Genomic DNA, 20,085 nt, shown 5'->3' with positions numbered 1-20,085 from the left:
AAATGCAGCCAAAGAGAGGTAAAAGTATATATTTTGGTGAGACAGGTAACAAGGTCTCTATTGCACATGGAAAACATTTCTCTGGTCTCCCATATATAAACACTAACAGACCTCAGCAGCTGCCGTAGATGGGCACCAAATGAGTAATTATCACCAATGTCAGCTTTGAAGAATGTTACACACACCCAGAGTGGAGACTGAACCCAGCTGACTGGAATGGGGTTACTGTGTGAACTGTAGCAAGCATTCCTTCAGCAGTTCACGTCTGTCTTTAGTACTTCTACGTTCAATGCACCTCTGTGATGACAGATCCGTCACACGGACATGCCACTCAACTTTACCCCCATCAAACACGCCCTTCATCCCATACAGAAACACTCGCCCTGCCAGGAGCATCTGAAAGAACAGTGGAGAATTTCTCTGTCAATAGCTGAATGTAACTGTTTGTTATCATAAGACAATAACAAAAACACAAACACAGAGGAACATGAGCTTATCTGAGTATATGATATTCTTTCTTTCTTGATAATAAACATGGATACTGACTCCTGAGAGACAGCAGGGTGTGAGAGTGCCCTGTGGTAACGTCTCATCTACCGACTCCTGAGAGACAGCCGACTGTGAGAGTGCCCCGTGGTAACGCCTGCTGCTGACTCCTGAGAGACAGCCAGCTGTGAGGGTGCCCTGTGGTAACGTCTCATCTACCGACTTCTGAGAGACAGCCGACTGTGAGAGTGCCCTGTGGTAACGTCTCATCTACCGACTTCTGAGAGACAGCCGACTGTGAGAGTGCCCCGTGGTAACGCCTGCTGCTGACTCCTGAGAGACAGCCAGCTGTGAGAGTGCCCCGTGGTAACGCCTGCTGCTGACTCCTGAGAGACAGCAGGCTATGAGAGTGCCCTGTGGTAATGCCTGCTGCTGACTCCTGAGTGACAGCAGGCTGTGAGAGTGCCCCGTGGTAACGCCTGCTGCTGACTCCTGAGAGACAGCAGGCTATGAGAGTGCCCTGTGGTAATGCCTGCTGCTGACTCCTGAGAGACAGCAGGGTGTGAGAGTGCCCTGTGGTAACGTCTCATCTACCGACTTCTGAGAGACAGCCGACTGTGAGAGTGCCCCGTGGTAACGCCTGCTGCTGACTCCTGAGAGACAGCAGGCTGTGAGGGTGCCCTGTGGTAATGCCTGCTGCTGACTCCTGAGAGACAGCAGGCTGTGAGAGTGCCCCGTGGTAACGCCTGCTGCTGACTCCTGAGAGACAGCAGGCTATGAGAGTGCCCTGTGGTAATGCCTGCTGCTGACTCCTGAGAGACAGCAGGCTGTGAGAGTGCCCCGTGGTAACGTCTCATCTACCGACTTCTGAGAGACAGCCGACTGTGAGAGTGCCCTGTGGTAACGTCTCATCTACCGACTTCTGAGAGACAGCCGACTGTGAGAGTGCCCTGTGGTAACGTCTCATCTACCGACTTCTGAGAGACAGCAGGGTGTGAGAGTGCCCCGTGGTAACGTCTCATCTACCGACTTCTGAGAGACAACCGACTTCTGAGAGACAGCCGACTGTGAGAGTACCCCATGGTAACGCCTGCTGCTGACTCCTGAGAGACAGCAGACTATGAGAGTGCCCTGTGGTAACGTCTCATCTACCGACTTCTGAGAGACAGCCGACTGTGAGAGTGCCCTGTGGTAACGCCTGCTGCTGACTCCTGAGAGACAGCAGGCTGTGAGGGTGCCCTGTGGTAATGCCTGCTACTGACTCGTGAGAGTGCCCTGTGGTAACGCCTGCTGCTGACTCCTGAGAGACAGCAGGCTGTAAGAGTGCCCCGTGGTAATGCGTGGTGCTGACTCCTGAGAGACAGCTAGCTGTGAGAGTGTGCCGTGCTGCTGACTCCTGCGAGAGTGCCCCATTGTAACACCTAAGGGAGCTTAGCCAAATAATGTTCATAAACCAATGGTTTGCAAATTTTGTGCTTGATCAGATCAGGAGGCCATCCTCATCTCAAGATCTGTCGCAATTGGTGTAGACAGGATTCTGACTGAGCCTGTAGGATCTCAGGGCAAGCGTGAGATCACTGTCGTCAGTAGTGAAGAAAGGCGAAAGCAGTTCCACATGGCACCCAACACATGATGAAAATGAGTCTAAGGAGTAATAGCAAGATACTGATATATATGATCGTGCCCCACTGATTGTTGTTTGGGTTACTAAAACTAATAAAAGCTGTTGTGAAAATTATACAACATGTTTTTCTTTTATATTTCAGGTTGAAAAGGAAATGTTCGATGGCACTGTCTTAGCTACTGACTCTGAAAGACAGCAGGCTGTGAGCGTGTCCTGTGGTAACACCTAAGCTGCTTACTCCTGAGAGACAGTGGGTGGTGAGAGTTCCTGGTGGGAACACCTGTTCCTTGTGGTAATGCCTAAGCTGCTGACTCTCAACACAAGATGACATGGACAGACACAAAAACAGACAGACAGACATAAGAACACATGGACGGACACAAAAACAGACAGACATAAGAACACATGGACGGACACAAAAACAGACACACAGACAAAAGAACACATGGACAGACACAAGAACACATGGACAGACACAAGAACACAGAGACAGACAGAAAAACACACAGACAGACACAAAAACACATGGATGGACACAAAAACACACAGAGAGACACAAGAACACACGGACAGGCACAAAAACACATGGACGGACACAAGAACACACGGACAGATACAAGAACACAAGGACAGACACAAGAACACACGGGCAGACACAAAAACACATGGACGGACACAAGAACACACGGACAGATGCAAAAACACACGAACAGACACAAAAACACACGGACAGACACAAAAACACACAGACAGACACAAGAACACAGGGACGGACACCAGAACACACTGACGGACACAAAAACACACGGACAGACAAAAGAACACATGGACGGACACAAGAACACATGGACGGGCACAAGAACACACAGACGGACACAAGGATGAACAGTATCCATACGCTCCAGCTAATAATTAAATTCTTTTAACCATTGTGATCTTTTTACAATCATTTGTGTTTACATCTGTACTTAGATATGTTAGTATCTCTTATTTACCTGCCCTGAAGTTCCCTTAGCTGCATCCACAGCCTGTCTCAGTTCTTTGCTGCTGACTACCACTGGTCCAACAAACTCTCTCACATCAGGGACAGGCGGAGACAGCCCTTTTGGAGGGACCCTTTCAGCAGTTACCTCCCCTTGAAAAAGACCTGTTACTCCATGAATGCAGTTTTCAGGCAGTTATTAAGTACATACCCATTACATACCACACAAAATTTTTGTTAGCCGCTGGCCTAAATTCAAGTTTTATTTCAAAAAGTGAACATAAAATTACCATTAAATACATGTTAAAACTCCTAAAAAGCTGGGAAATATCCCCATTTGCAGCCATAACTACACTCTGACTCAGGCTATCAATTTGAATAAAGATGTAGATCAGGAATAAAAAAAAAAAGACAATAAATTTGTTCGGAATTCTCTTACTGAATTCTCTGGTGTTAGGAGCGCCATCTGTCATATCTATTCCTCCATCTACAACATCACCAACATTAGTGACGGGTCCACCAGAGATGCCCGACATAAATCTGAACTTTGGACTGGTCTGTGACTGGCTGTGGTCAGCTGTTTGGAGAAGCAACTTTGGTTCTGTCTCAGAAAATGAAACATTTCGCCCTGCTCTCAAACCGGTCGCTTGATTCCTTGCACATTGCTGGCGATGACATTGTATTAATAAATCCGCAAGATCGGCACGGTTAGCACCGTTCAGCGCACTAATCAAAGCTTTAAACGTTTTAACTTCAATGCTTGGCACTTTCTTCAGTAGGATTATAAGCAGCATTCGCATTTTGTCAGAGTCTGTTATCTGTGCACAAACTCGCTGGAAGTCATCCAGAGTTATTGCCCCTACACTGTAGAGCTCGTCTAGCAACTCTACAGCCTTCCCTTGATTTACGAGATAAGCAAAGTTCGCCTGGACCACATTGGCCTCTATTTCATCCATAGTGGACCTGAAAACAAAGTCACATTGATAACAAAAAATATCATCTGAAAGTAGAATCAAACTCCACACATGATACATGTGGCAATGTGACCCCCAGTAGCAGTTTAGTAGCAAACCTCTATCCTGATGTCATAATAACATATTATGGCAACATATTAAGGGAAATGAAGAGAGTTACTTGTGTGCCATAACTCAGACTGCCTGTAGAAGACACATGAATGCAAAATTAACTCAATACATAAAGTAATGAAATCGTGAATTTGGTAATTTAGGGTAATTAATATGCACACAGAGCATCAGTGAAGGTGGTTACTATTTGTGTCACTGTGCTTTCAAGCATGTACAACTTCAGGTCAATACATGTACAAGTGTATATACTGTACTGTACTGAAACCACTTTACACAAGACATGATACAAAAGTCAGGAATTTGTTAAGTTACGTTATTTGATATGAACTGAAACAGCGATGAAATATCTGTCTAGTGTTACTGTACTCTACATGTGCGCCAACCCTGAGCTCAACTAATGCAGTACTTTTTGACATACCACCCCTAACATTTTGTTTAACACTGAATACACAACACACTATGTCTGGAATTCAGTAATTTATGGTATTTAATATGTACACACCGAATCAACGATAGAATATCCCCCTTGTGTTATTGTGCTCTACATACATGTATGTGAAAACCCTAATCTCAATACCTGCAGTGCTTTCTAAGATACGCCTACTGCGGCTAAAGTTTTGTTTAACATCCCTTCCTTGTTATTGGATGCCTACGCTCCAATTATGACCTACAATTAGGCTAAAGAATGAAAAAGAAATTTCAGTTTTTGAGGCATACTTTGCATCTCTTAGGAGCCCTTCTAATGTATATTATGCGCATTTACAGAGACCTGTAGTATTTGTATGTCTGATTTCACTCATTTGCCTAGAACATTCCTTAAGTCTACTCTTTCCATTATGATCATAATAACTGAAAACAGTTCAATGCTCTCATTACATTCGTGAATCCATTCTATTTTCAAACTTTTTATAATTTCTCAGTTTTTTGTTGTTTTACATTACAAGGCTTGAAGGATAAAGAGCTACTACAGTTCTTCACAGATTTGAATAAGATGGCAAACCTGGCACCTCCAGTATTGAAGTTAGATGTAGCTTGGCCTGCTTGAGAGAAATCTATACATTTTTTGCATAATGCATTACTGGCTCTTCATGTGACAGTTGTGGCAGCTAAGCCGATTGCTGAGCCAATTTCTGGGCCGATAGCTCCTGTTTGCAACGACACTAAAATTGACAGTCTGGTTGAACTGTGTGCCTAGAATGCACCGAGGAGCAAGATGGTAACAGTGTAGATCTGTGGTCTTACTTTATAGCATGTTTAGCAGCAAGTGGTTACTTATGCTCTATGTCAATAACACTGTCTATGGATAAAAGTAGGATTTGATGAACTCATTCCATGAAACAACACTCTACACAAGGCTATATGTTACAAATACCAATACTGCTGTGTTGCTATCAACAGTTTCAACCTGGGATGTAAACAGATGTCTATCTTAATGCCAGCTTTAACCATCGTTAACTGGTGAAATCAATCAGTGCTGATGCAGAAGTCAAAAAATGGGTGTGAAATCTACTTAAAAGCTGAAAACGTGCTTGCAGTTCTAGTTCTTTTCACAATTGATGTTTAGTCATCTTTTTAGGTTATTCACTTGCGGTGTTCATTGCCAAATCCCTTGGGCTATGCCCTAGTATATAACCCTTCAATATTTACTGGGGCTATAGGGTTAAGACCTTCTGTTGATTTTTAATGGTCTTACCTGCATAATTAAACCTACATATAAGCTGAGTGTAATTATCGATGAACTCAGCAGGCGTGACCACCAGTCCTCTCTATGAGCTCCGCAGACTTGATCCTGTCTACTGGGATAAGGGAACACCTTTGTGACGGTGGTTCTGTTATATGTGTAAAAGTCTTCGTTGTCTATATAGCTGTACTACTGTAGCTTTTAAAAACATACACAGCTGTTATTGTGAAGGTGCTTGCTTACACTCACGGCTATATATACACACACACACACACACACACACACACATACACAGGTAAAGGTCTAGCGGTCAACCAAGACCACTGGATAACACACTAGTTTGTGGGTCAAGACAGATCAGTAGAGGGCTATCTGTAAGTTGTTGTTACCCTATTTTCTGGTATCAGCAATAGTTTAACATATGCTGGTATATGCCACACTGGCAACTTTCCAATAAGGGTGTTCATCTGATTGACAAACTCCATTTTATTAAATTAGGTAAGTGGAGGTGAGTTGAATAACAGAGTATTGCATATCACTTCCAATTTATCCCTGCTCTGAGGATTTAATTTCAAGGGAAATCCTAGCTCATATCAAGTAAATCATACCCAAGGAAGGGTGTCCTATACCATACCTCACTAATTACATTCTAAAACATACTAGTCCAATATGGTGGCTGTCAGTATGGGAACTTTCTGGGGTAATTCACACCCTTTGTGGGCAGGCATGTTGGGACCTAATCTAGCCTCAGAAGGGCAGGGGATGGAACTAGTCTGAAGCTAAGCTGGACATTCCTACCGTTGAGCCCAGTTTCGGTCATATAGACTTCCACACTGACAACTTCACTAAAATAACTGGCTCGAAACCTACTCTGTTTTTGCAACCCACGGATTCCCTACAATACTTGAAATGTAATATGTCAAAGCCAGCACTGGTAAACAATCTTTCGACAGTTCAAAGTTTTGAATTGGACAACTCAAATCAACATCTGCCATGTTTGGAATTTTTTTTTCATCTTCGGGCAGGGTGATGGGCAGGGAAAAGTTTATCCCACCCAAAATTCTGTTTACAGGGCAAGCAATTCTTAAAGAGAATGTTGGGTAGGATAAATTTTAAACCGCTGGATTAGTGTTGAAATATGGTTTAGCAATGCTGGATTTTTCTAGTCATTGAACTGAAAAATCCAGTCAGTCCACTCTACAATTAGGCACTTAGCAGAACATAGTGGGCTTTTAAAATCAATGGCAGGAGTGGAAAACCAGATTCTGGAGACACAGGATTGCATCATAACTATTCAAACACGATGCTGACATGCAGGTATGTACTTTGATATTTGTATCAGAAAGAAAGTGAACATCTTGTCGGTCAATTTAATTTTCCTGATGAAGAATCTAAGACTAAGGACTATGAACTCATAGTGTTCATAAACTGGATAGTCACTTCACCCCACCGAGACACGCAATTCACCAAAGAGCTTTGTCACAACACCACTCGCAACTACCCATGTACTGAACCAGTTAAATTTATTTATTTATTAATCTGATTGGTGTTTTACGCCATACTCAAGAATATTTCACTTATACGACGGCGGCCAACATTATGGTGGGTGGAAACCGGGCAGAGCCTGGGGGAAACCCACGATCATCCACAGGTTGCTAGGAGACCTTCCCACTTACGGACGAACCAGTTAAAGCACTCATGAGAACAGTGTATGAAATGACTGAACACCATAATTTTGGTGATAAAGGGAGTTTCAAATGAAACCCAAACTCACACTCAAGGAAGCTGTAGGAAGCATACATAGGACAGTCTGAGATAACACAAGCACAATGTCACATCAAACAGCACATGCGGACAACTCCAGAATCCACCACAGTTAACTGTTACATCAAACAGCACACAGACAACTCCACAATCCACAACAGTTAACTGTTACATCAAACAGCACACAAAGACAACTCCACAATCCACAACAGTTAACTGTTACATCAAACAGCACACAAAGACAACTCCACAATCCACAACAGTTAACTGTTACATCAAACAGCACATACAGACAACTCCAGAATCCACAACAGTTAACTGTTACATCAAACAGCACACACAGACAACTCCACAATCCACCACAGTTAACAGTTACATCAAACAGCACACAAAGACAACTCCACAATCCACAACAGTTAACTGTTACATCAAACAGCACACACAGACAACTCCAGAATCCACAACAGTTAACTGTTACATCAAACAGCACATACAGACAACTCCACAATCCACAACAGTTAACTGTTACATCAAACAGCACACACAGACAACTCCAGAATCCACAACAGTTAACTGTTACATCAAACAGCACACACAGACAACTCCACAATCCACAACAGTTAACTGTTACATCAAACAGCACATACAGACAACTCCAGAATCCACAACAGTTAGCTATTACATCAAACAGCACACACAGACAACTCCAGAGCCCACAACAGTTAACTGTTACATCAAACAGCACACACAGAAATCCAGAATCCACAACAGTTAACTGTTACATCAAACAGCACACACAGACAACTCCACAATCCACAACAGTTAACTGTTACATCAAACAGCACACACAGACAACTCCAGAATCCACAACAGTTAACTGTTACATCAAACAGCACACACAGACAACTCCAGAATCCACAACAGTTAACTGTTACATCAAACAGCACACACAGACAACTCCACAATCCACCACAGTTAACTGTTACATCAAACAGCACACAAAGACAACTCCACAATCCACAACAGTTAACTGTTACATCAAACAGCACACACAGACAACTCCACAATCCACAACAGTTAACTGTTACATCAAACAGCACACACAGAAATCCAGAATCCACAACAGTTAACAGTTACATCAAACAGCACATACAGACAACTCCACAATCCACAACAGTTAGCTATTACATCAAACAGCACACACAGAAATCCAGAATCCACAACAGTTAACTGTTACATCAAACAGCACACAAAGACAACTCCAGAATCCACTACAGTTAACTGTTACATCAAACAGCATATACAGACAACTTCACAATCCACAACAGTTAACTGTTACATCAAACAGCACACAAAGACAACTCCACAATCCACTACAGTTAACTGTTACATCAAAAAGCACATATTACGTCAAACAGCACATACAGACAACTTCACAATCCACAACAGTTAACTGTTACATCAAACAGCACATACAGACAACTCCACAATCCACAACAGTTAACTGTTACATCAAACAGCACATACAGACAACTCCACAATCCACAACAGTTAACTGTTACATCAAACAGCACACAAAGACAACTTCACAATCCACAACAGTTAACTGTTACATCAAACAGCACATACAGACAACTCCACAATCCACAACAGTTAACTGTTACATCAAACAGCACACACAGACAACTCCAGAATCCACAACAGTTAACTGTTACATCAAACAGCACACAAAGACAACTCCACAATCCACCACAGTTAACTGTTACATCAAACAGCACATACAGACAACTCCAGAATCCACCACAGTTAACTGTTACATCAAACAGCACACAAAGACAACTCCACAATCCACAACAGTTAACTGTTACATCAAACAGCACACAAAGACAACTCCACAATCCACAACAGTTAACTGTTACATCAAACAGCACACAAAGACAACTCCACAATCCACCACAGTTAACTGTTACATCAAACAGCACATACAGACAACTCCAGAACCCACAACAGTTAGCTGTTACACCAAACAGCACATACAGACAACTCCACAATCCACAACAGTTAGCTATTACATCAAACAGCACATACAGACAACTCCACAATCCACAACAGTTAACTGTTACATCAAACAGCACACAAAGACAACTCCAGAATCCACCACAGTTAACTGTTACATCAAACAGCACACACAGAAATCCAGAATCCAAAACAGTTTACTGTTACATCAAACAGCACACAAAGACAACTCCAGAATCCACCACAGTTAACTGTTACATCAAACAGCACACACAGAAATCCAGAATCCACAACAGTTAGCTGTTACATCAAACAGCACACAAAGACAACTCCAGAATCCACTACAGTTAACTGTTACATCAAACAGCACATACAGACAACTCCACAATCCACAACAGTTAACTGTTACATCAAACAGCACACACAGAAATCCAGAATCCACCACAGTTAACTGTTACATCAAACAGCACATACAGACAACTCCAGAATCCACAACAGTTAACTGTTACATCAAACAGCACATACAGACAACTCCACAATCCACAACAGTTAGCTATTACATCAAACAGCACACACAGACAACTCCAGAACCCACAACAGTTAACTGTTACATCAAACAGCACACACAGAAATCCAGAATCCACAACAGTTAACTGTTACATCAAACAGCACACACAGACAACTCCACAATCCACAACAGTTAACTGTTACATCAAACAGCACACACAGACAACTCCAGAATCCACAACAGTTAACTGTTACATCAAACAGCACACACAGACAACTCCAGAATCCACAACAGTTAACTGTTACATCAAACAGCACATACAGACAACTCCAGAATCCACAACAGTTAGCTATTACATCAAACAGCACACACAGACAACTCCAGAACCCACAACAGTTAACTGTTACATCAAACAGCACACACAGAAATCCAGAATCCACAACAGTTAACTGTTACATCAAACAGCACACACAGACAACTCCACAATCCACAACAGTTAACTGTTACATCAAACAGCACACACAGACAACTCCAGAATCCACAACAGTTAACTGTTACATCAAACAGCACACACAGACAACTCCAGAATCCACAACAGTTAACTGTTACATCAAACAGCACACACAGACAATTCCACAATCCACCACAGTTAACTGTTACATCAAACAGCACACAAAGACAACTCCACAATCCACAACAGTTAACTGTTACATCAAACAGCACACACAGACAACTCCACAATCCACAACAGTTAACTGTTACATCAAACAGCACACACAGAAATCCAGAATCCACAACAGTTAACAGTTACATCAAACAGCACATACAGACAACTCCACAATCCACAACAGTTAGCTATTACATCAAACAGCACACACAGAAATCCAGAATCAACAACAGTTAACTGTTACATCAAACAGCACACAAAGACAACTCCAGAATCCACTACAGTTAACTGTTACATCAAACAGCATATACAGACAACTTCACAATCCACAACAGTTAACTGTTACATCAAACAGCACACAAAGACAACTCCACAATCCACTACAGTTAACTGTTACATCAAAAAGCACATATTACGTCAAACAGCACATACAGACAACTTCACAATCCACAACAGTTAACTGTTACATCAAACAGCACATACAGACAACTCCACAATCCACAACAGTTAACAGTTACATCAAACAGCACACACAGACAACTCCAGAATCCACAACAGTTAACTGTTACATCAAACAGCACACAAAGACAACTCCACAATCCACCACAGTTAACTGTTACATCAAACAGCACATACAGACAACTCCAGAATCCACCACAGTTAACTGTTACATCAAACAGCACACAAAGACAACTCCACAATCCACAACAGTTAACTGTTACATCAAACAGCACACAAAGACAACTCCACAATCCACAACAGTTAACTGTTACATCAAACAGCACACAAAGACAACTCCACAATCCACCACAGTTAACTGTTACATCAAACAGCACATACAGACAACTCCAGAACCCACAACAGTTAGCTGTTACACCAAACAGCACATACAGACAACTCCAGAATCCACAACAGTTAGCTATTACATCAAACAGCACATAAAGACAACTCCACAATCCACAACAGTTAACTGTTACATCAAACAGCACACAAAGGCAACTCCAGAATCCACCACAGTTAACTGTTACATCAAACAGCACACACAGAAATCCAGAATCCAAAACAGTTTACTGTTACATCAAACAGCACACAAAGACAACTCCAGAATCCACCACAGTTAACTGTTACATCAAACAGCACACACAGAAATCCAGAATCCACAACAGTTAGCTGTTACATCAAACAGCACACAAAGACAACTCCAGAATCCACTACAGTTAACTGTTACATCAAACAGCACATACAGACAACTCCACAATCCACAACAGTTAACTGTTACATCAAACAGCACACACAGAAATCCAGAATCCACCACAGTTAACTGTTACATCAAACAGCACACACAGACAACTCCAGAATCCACAACAGTTAACTGTTACATCAAACAGCACATACAGACAACTTCACAATCCACAACAGTTAACTGTTACATCAAACAGCACACAAAGACAACTCCACAATCCACTACAGTTAACTGTTACATCAAAAAGCACATATTACGTCAAACAGCACATACAGACAACTTCACAATCCACAACAGTTAACTGTTACATCAAACAGCACATACAGACAACTCCACAATCCACAACAGTTAACTGTTACATCAAACAGCACACAAAGACAACTCCAGAATCCACAACAGTTAACTGTTACATCAAACAGCACATACAGACAACTCCACAATCCACAACAGTTAACTGTTACATCAAACAGCACACAAAGACAACTCCACAATCCACAACAGTTAACTGTTACATCAAACAGCACACAAAGACAACTCCACAATCCACAACAGTTAACTGTTACATCAAACAGCACACACAGACAACTCCACAATCCACAACAGTTAACTGTTACACCAAACAGCACATACAGACAACTCCAGAATCCACCACAGTTAACAGTTACATCAAACAGCACACACAGACAACTCCAGAATCCACCACAGTTAACTTCCACAGCTCATACATTAAGAGGTGTTAATTGTATTTTGGGCTCTAAAAGAAATATAGTTCATAGCCAATAGCGAATTTAAAGGCAAACATTACAGATTTGATGTCTGCGTGAGGCACAGAGTAACCCCCCCTGGTGTTTCTGAAATTATGAAATCAGTGACGCTGAACATTTCTCAAGTCAAAACCACTTGAGGTTAAAATAAAGGCAGTATTACAGCTTAACTACATGTACATGTAGATGGACAAACAGTTTTCACAAAACTTCTTGAAGCTTCTGGATTCGTTAAATCCAGAGAGCCGAAAACTAAGAACATTTCAGAATGATATTCTGGTAACAGGTTATACACAACAGGAGTATGATGAATGCTTAAAGGTTGAGTGTTCAGATTTGCTATTTATTCATAATTAGCTACCCATGTATTTATTGTTAAACTGAGTGTAAACAAATACTGAAAAAGGGTACATACTAATCTGAGCAAGACGATTTGGCCCTCAGGCATGTCAGGAAGGCGTGGATTTACAGCACAAAGCTGAAGGATTTTGTACCCATCGAAAACAGTCATATCTGCTCTCACAATATTACAACTAAAAGCTGAGACAGGTATATGGCTGCATTTCCACAACAGCACTTGCACACAGTCCTTATAAACAACAGTACTATTAACTGAACTGAAAACTGATGGATACTAAATCTCTGTACAATCTAACGCTGATGTCCACAGAGTACATTCATTCATACTGTACACAACTCAGACTGCCAACAAGAGCATCCATCAGTAGTTGCATATGAATTTAGAATTTCTCGGGGTATAGAATGATATTTATTATGAAGTGGACAATGGGAAGAATACTAAATAAATATTAAATCTTAATATAAACACACCAAATATACATTGTGGATGTAAGACAGGATATGCAGCTATATCTGACCAGTTCATATTGCCAGAGCGGAATTGTCTGGACAAAGACCAAATTGAACATCTGAGAACTCAAAATCTGGAGTCTGGCCAGAGATGTCAGTGTCATAAATCAGACCTTCAACATAGTTCAAATTGATACGGAAACAGGACTATATTTGCTTCTGTGCAGTTAGAATCCATCTCAAAAAAAGAAAACGTTTTGATATACAAATTACCAGGTTATTTAGGCCAGCTAGACTTGGGTTGGCCATCAACGAGGTCACTCGTTACTGTTTTTGGTGGATTTGAAGTCATCATAATTTACATTTCTCCTGGGATTAAGATAGATGACTGTCTGTTAATCGCAGGTTTACTGAATGCGCAGAAATGTGAATTAAGTCAAGAAAACCTAAAGTACTTGGCACATGAGTTCAGTAAGGGCTTTATAGAGGGTGTTTTCACCCGATCCCTTTGAGGGCCTACGTACTGTTGTTGTTGTTGTTGTTATTGTGTATGTGTCAGACGAGAACATTTCACTTCCTTACCCAGATTCAGCGAAGGTTGGGTCTTTTTCACGACATCACGGCATCCATTCGAATAACTGGGAAAACCCAAATCCAATACTTCGACATCTTTGTCCCCAGAAAAGTGATTTCTTGTACGCATACGTTCCCTGAAAAGCCACTTTCACTTTCAATCCGCGCGCTTTAGTCTTTGCTAACAATAGGAATCCCCTTGTAACACGATAGAATAGACTGCCCAAAATGAAAGTCAATACAAGACGATAAATCAGCTTCATCTGTACAGTGGGAATTGAAATGTTGTGAAAACTTTCACAGAATCTTCTTAGATGGGATTTTCTGATGAAATCCATAAAGATTCCAGAACCACAGAACAGATCGGACTTGAGCATATCACGGTAAGTCATAAAGTGTTATAGTCGACTGGCAAATGTACACTGACCAACTGATTCATATGTTGGCCAATAGGCTTATATTACCGGTATCTGCACTGTATACAGTCATCAAAGCATTTATATATTTGGTGTTTATTTGTGTAGGATTTGAATTCTTTTTTAATTTTTTGTACAATTTATATTTAAACAAGTTATTTTTCACTACGCTACAGGTTTACTTCAGGCTGGAATTAACGCAACAGATCCCAGCTAAATTAGTCTCAGCGTCAGGTGAACTATCGGAACTCTCAGCTCGACTTGCACGTAGGCCTTAGCTATTTACCTTTCTATTTCATTTTCAGGGGTCTATATATGTTCTCTATTAAACTCCTTTGTATTTAAATTATGAAAATTTTTATTCTTTGTAATAATAATATTAATTAATTGTTCAGCACTTAGGCAATTTCCTTTCCTTTCTTTCACGCAGAACTTTTCTCTGGTTTACGAAGGCATTCTGTAGGATATGTCTCTGAACATGGAGACACCTAGAGTCAACGAGATCAGTTACCTTTCATATTTTCCAATAAATTCTTTTGTAGATCTCGACTAATATAATACAGTACTCTGTCTGCAAGGCTATAACTTTGACATACCCATTTAGATTGCAAAAGTTGGGTGATGGCTGCAGAGAGCGTCTTGGGTGCTGCTACTAAAATAGCCAATATTGCCACCATTGTCAATCAGCTTACCTCAGACAAGGATGATGTAAGTAGTTTATTGGTATGTTTACAGAAAGCAGTCAGAACAGGGCAAAATGTTATGTTACTTTTCACAACCATTGCCATCACTTGGATTTCGTTGTTGTATTGTTGTATTATACTTTAACTTTCAACTCCACCCACATTTCCTGCCTATGCACTTGTAGGGCTACTGTACATGTACCTTACTGTAGCTTGTTGGTTCAGACTCCATTCACCACATTCTGAGCACCCAGCAAAGGAACTGTATAGGTGAAGTCATATTCATAATGAACAAAGCATATAGTAAAGCTAAGCTTTAACCTGGCCATCATCAGAGGGGTACACTCTCCTGACCAGAGAGTGGTGTATCTGTGAATGAACAAAGCTTATGCCATTAAGGCTAGACATTAGCAGGGCCAACACATAACTCTCCTGGTCTGTGTGTGGTGTCTCTGTGAATGAACAAAGCTTATGCCATGAAGACTAGACTTTAACCTGGCCAACACACAAGGAGTGCAATCTCCTGACCAGTGTGTGATGTTTGTGTGAATGAACAAAGCTTATGCCATTAAGGCTAGACCTTAACCTGGTCAAACACATAAGAGGTGCACTCTCCTGGCCCATGTGTGGTGTCTGTGGGAATGAACAAACTTATGCCATTAAGGCTAGACTTTAACCTGGCCAACACCTAAGTGGTGCACTTGCCTGACAGTGTGTGTGGTGTATCTGTGAATGAACAAAGGTGATGCCATTATGGTTAGATTTTAACCTGGCTAACACCTAAGAGGTGCACTCTCCTGACCATTGTTTTGTGTCTTTGTAAATGAGCAAAGCTTGTGCCATTAGGGCTAGACTTTAACCTGGCCAAACACATAAGGAGTGCACTCTCCTGACAGTGTGTGGTGTATCTGTGAATGAACAAAGCTTATGCCATTAAGGCTAGACTTTAACCTGGCCAAACACATAAGGAGTGCACTATCCTGACCACTGTGTGATGTCTGTGTGAATGAACAAAGTTTATGCCATTAAGGCTAGACCATAACCTGGCCAAACACATAAGGAGTGCACTCTCCTGACAGTGTGTGGTGTATCTGTGGATGAACAAAGCTGATGCCATTATGGTTAGACTTTAACCTGGCCAAACACATAAGGAGTGCTCTCTCCTGACTAGTGTGTGATTTCTGTGTGAATGAACAAAGTTTATGCCATTAAGACTAGACTTTAACCTGGCCAAACACATAAGGAGTGCTCTCTCCTGACTAGTGTGTGATTTCTGTGTGAATTAACAAAGCTTATGCCATTAAGGTTAGATGTTAACCTGGCCAAACACATAAGGAGTGCACTCTCCTGACCAGTGTGTGATGTCTGTGTGTATAAACCAAGCTTATATCATTAACGCTAGACTTTAACCTGGCCAACATCAGAGGGGTGCACTCTTCTGACCACTGTGTGAATGAACAAAGCTTATGGTAAGGCGAGGCCAAGCGCATCAGGGGCGCCCTCTCCTGACCACAGTGTGAAGTGTTATACTGTATATTTTGGCTTTCGTAAGCCTTTCTTTGTACCTGTACAACAATAAAAAGTCTACTATACATTTTATACCTTCCCCTTTTTCAGGTGTCTTTCATGAGCATAGCTTTAAATCACTTGCTAATCTTTCTTATCTGTGTTTTAGGTTGAAATTAATGGAAGGACAATCTCGTATGAAGTCAGAGGCCACTTTTATAGATGGAAGTTTGTATGGGACTGTGAGGCTACAGACAGACAGTCTGGTATTTCTGTGAAATCTAAAGGATGGCAGTCTAAATCTGGATCCCTGGAGCACGCCTTCAGCGACCTGATGAAACAGCTGACTGACAAGGGTTTACTATGAGACCTGCAAGATATGTGAGAAAGTCATTTCCTTCATGCTGGATACACTCACAATGTGATGCTTTTTTCTTCAGCTACACTTCATTACACACAGTGACTTAATGGAGATGTTACCACAATACTAGATTTTCTTCAGCTACGCTTCATTACACACAGTGACTTAATGGAGATTTTACCACAATACTAGATTTTCTTCAGCTACGCTTCATTACACACAGTGACTTAATGGAGATGTTAAGACAATACTAGATTTTCTTCAGCTACGCTTCATTACACACAGTGACTTAATGGAGATGTTACCACAATACTAGATTTTCAAAAACACAGCAGATGAACTTAAAAATGATGGGAGGTCTGCAGACATAGCAATGTATATGTATATAGATAGAAACATGACCAAATCTTCTACAATGCATCAATTAGAATAGTCCAAATTCGCACCTGTCTTTGTCATGGATTACGTGGTGTAAAGCAATAGCCAGTCATTCCTTCTGTCAGCTTGTACTTTGAAACCCTAAACAATTTGCAGTCTCCACAAGTTTTCTCTCTTTGAAAAGTACAAAAGCATATACATTCTGCATCTGAGGAATAATTATCATTCAAAATTATGATCTACAGTCACTTAGTAATGATTTACAAGATATATATCACATCATTACTAAACACTGGAACATAGCTCTACAATATATGACACACTGTCAGAGGTCATCACTCAGCATAGAACATTCCATCTCAATCTAGTTTACATCTTCTATCGTGAAATTACACACTAAACTGGGGTCTTTGCTGCATGAGTAAGAAATAGAAGACTTATGTCAGTTTGTGCTTTATCTTTTACATTATTATTTTTATGTATAAGTATACATCAGTAAAATTTTACCGTATTGGTTTGTCAAGTAGAACTATTATGTATCCATACCTGGATACAATGGTGGAAGTTTTAGTTGGGATTTTTATACCAAGTACCAGCTTGGCAGGGAAATGTTGGCAAGTTCAAGCAAGTTCATGTCATTAAAACAAACACACAAACTCAAGGTTTTGTCTTTTTTATTTAAGTTATAGATGTGTTTATGGTCTGAATTACATGTGTGTCACAGAATGAAAACATTGATATTTTGCCATTCATGCTATGTTTGGGGAGGTTCAGTGTAACTGACCCTAGCAAGAAAATAATGTCAAATCATACAATCACATATTTTACAAACTTACAAAGAATAGGTTTGTTAGTTACTTAATTGGTGTTATGCATTGCCACTGAGTGGTGTAATCAGTGTAATCACTCCCTTGGTTTCCTACACATATAAACTGTACATGTAAGTTTTTAGACACAGTGTAATCATTCCCCTGGTTTCCTCCATCTCTACATGTAAGTTATTAATTCCCCTGGTTTCCTACACATATACACTGTACATGTAAGTTATTAGACACAGTGTAATCATTCCCCTGGTTTCCTACACATATACACTGTACATGTAAGTTATTAGACACAGTGTAATCATTCCCCTGGTTTCCTACACATATACACTGTACATGTAAGTTATTAAACACAGTGTAATCATTCCCCTGGTTTCCTACACATATACACTGTACATGTAAGTTATTAGACACAGTGTAATCATTTCCCTGGTTTCCTACACATATACACTGTACATGTAAGTTATTAGACACAGTGTAATCATTTCCCTGGTTTCCTACACATATACACTGTACATGTAAGTTATTAGACACAGTGTAATAATTTCCCTGGATTCCTACACATATACACTGTACATGTAAGTTATTAAACACAGTGTAATCATTCCCCTGGTTTCCTACACATATACACTGTACATGTAAGTTATTAGACACAGTGTAATCATTCCCCTGGTTTCCTACACATATACACTGTACATGTAAGTTATTAGACACAGTGTAATAATTTCCCTGGATTCCTACACATATACACTGTACATGTAAGTTATTAAACACAGTGTAATCATGCCCCTGGTTTCCTCCACCTTTACATGTAAGTTAGTAGATAGAGTGTAATCATTACCTTGGTTTACTCCACCCATACATGTAAATTATTGGACACATTGTAATCATTCCCCTGACTGTAATCATTTCCCTCGTTTCTTCCACCTACACATGTAAGTTTTTATACACAGCAAAATCATTCTCCTGACTGTACTAAGGATTCCTTCGTCATCATATGACTGAAAAATTGTTAAGTACCACGTTAAATCCCAAACACTCACTCACTCACTCACCCCTGACTGTAATCATTCCCCTGGCTTCCTCCACCAAAACATGTTAGTCACTATGCTCAGTGTAATTATTCCCCTAGTTGTGAGCAGTTACATAGAATTTTCCCACAAATCACTGTGATGCATCACAAACAACACGTCGCATGACAGTCACATTTTTACATCAGCGCCCTACGATTTGTAGTCATAATGTACGCATACTGAAAATGAATCTGGTCAGACGCTGCCCCATGCTTACCATCACTAGTTTTTGTCGACATTCATGTAAGGTTGACAATATCTGGTTGACCTAAATATTGTTTATATTAGGTATTACATTTTCTGGACAGTTTGACTTGGACCCACATGCTTGCCAGGACAAGTTGACCTACACCAGGCTAAAGGCTTACCCGCCTAGTAAAGCCCAGGACAGTATAGTCCATGAAGGTTTCTACCTTAAAGAGAAGTAACAAGCAAGAAAAAGAAATTCAACATCAAACTTTATGTAGAGCACATTATCCAAAAAATATAATTTGATAAAGGTGATTAAACCACACAGTTAGATATGATGGACAGACTGTTACACACTAACATAGACATAAAATCTAAAATTTAAAATTGTATGTATAGGCTTTGTCATACTCATATACAGGTACACGCCCCCACATACACTGTACCTGTGCAGC

At 40.7% G+C, this 20,085-nt stretch overlaps 2 protein-coding genes across 2 annotated transcripts in view; both read right to left on the bottom strand.

The window, feature by feature from the left end:
- LOC135473766 (ATP-binding cassette sub-family C member 4-like) overlaps positions 1-14,318 on the bottom strand; it is a 144,871-nt gene extending 130,553 nt beyond the window's left edge. The window contains exons 1-4 of the mRNA XM_064753653.1: positions 14,213-14,318; positions 3,532-4,055; positions 3,106-3,257; positions 112-396 (exon numbers count right to left, since the gene is read on the bottom strand). The gene's annotated coding sequence lies outside the window, so the exon portion shown is untranslated. The remainder of the gene's footprint in view (positions 1-111; positions 397-3,105; positions 3,258-3,531; positions 4,056-14,212) is intronic.
- Positions 14,319-19,758: 5,440 nt separating this feature from the next.
- Positions 19,759-20,085, bottom strand: part of LOC135473767 (beta-alanine-activating enzyme-like) — a 33,598-nt gene continuing 33,271 nt past the window's right edge. Inside the window, 1 exon segment of the mRNA XM_064753654.1 lies at positions 19,759-19,854. The gene's annotated coding sequence lies outside the window, so the exon portion shown is untranslated.

This window comes from Liolophura sinensis, chromosome 8 (assembly GCF_032854445.1).
Source record: "Liolophura sinensis isolate JHLJ2023 chromosome 8, CUHK_Ljap_v2, whole genome shotgun sequence".
NCBI lineage: Eukaryota > Metazoa > Mollusca > Polyplacophora > Chitonida > Chitonidae > Liolophura > Liolophura sinensis.
Note: the sequence above shows the minus strand (reverse complement) of the source record. Positions and strands in the feature narration are given on the sequence as shown.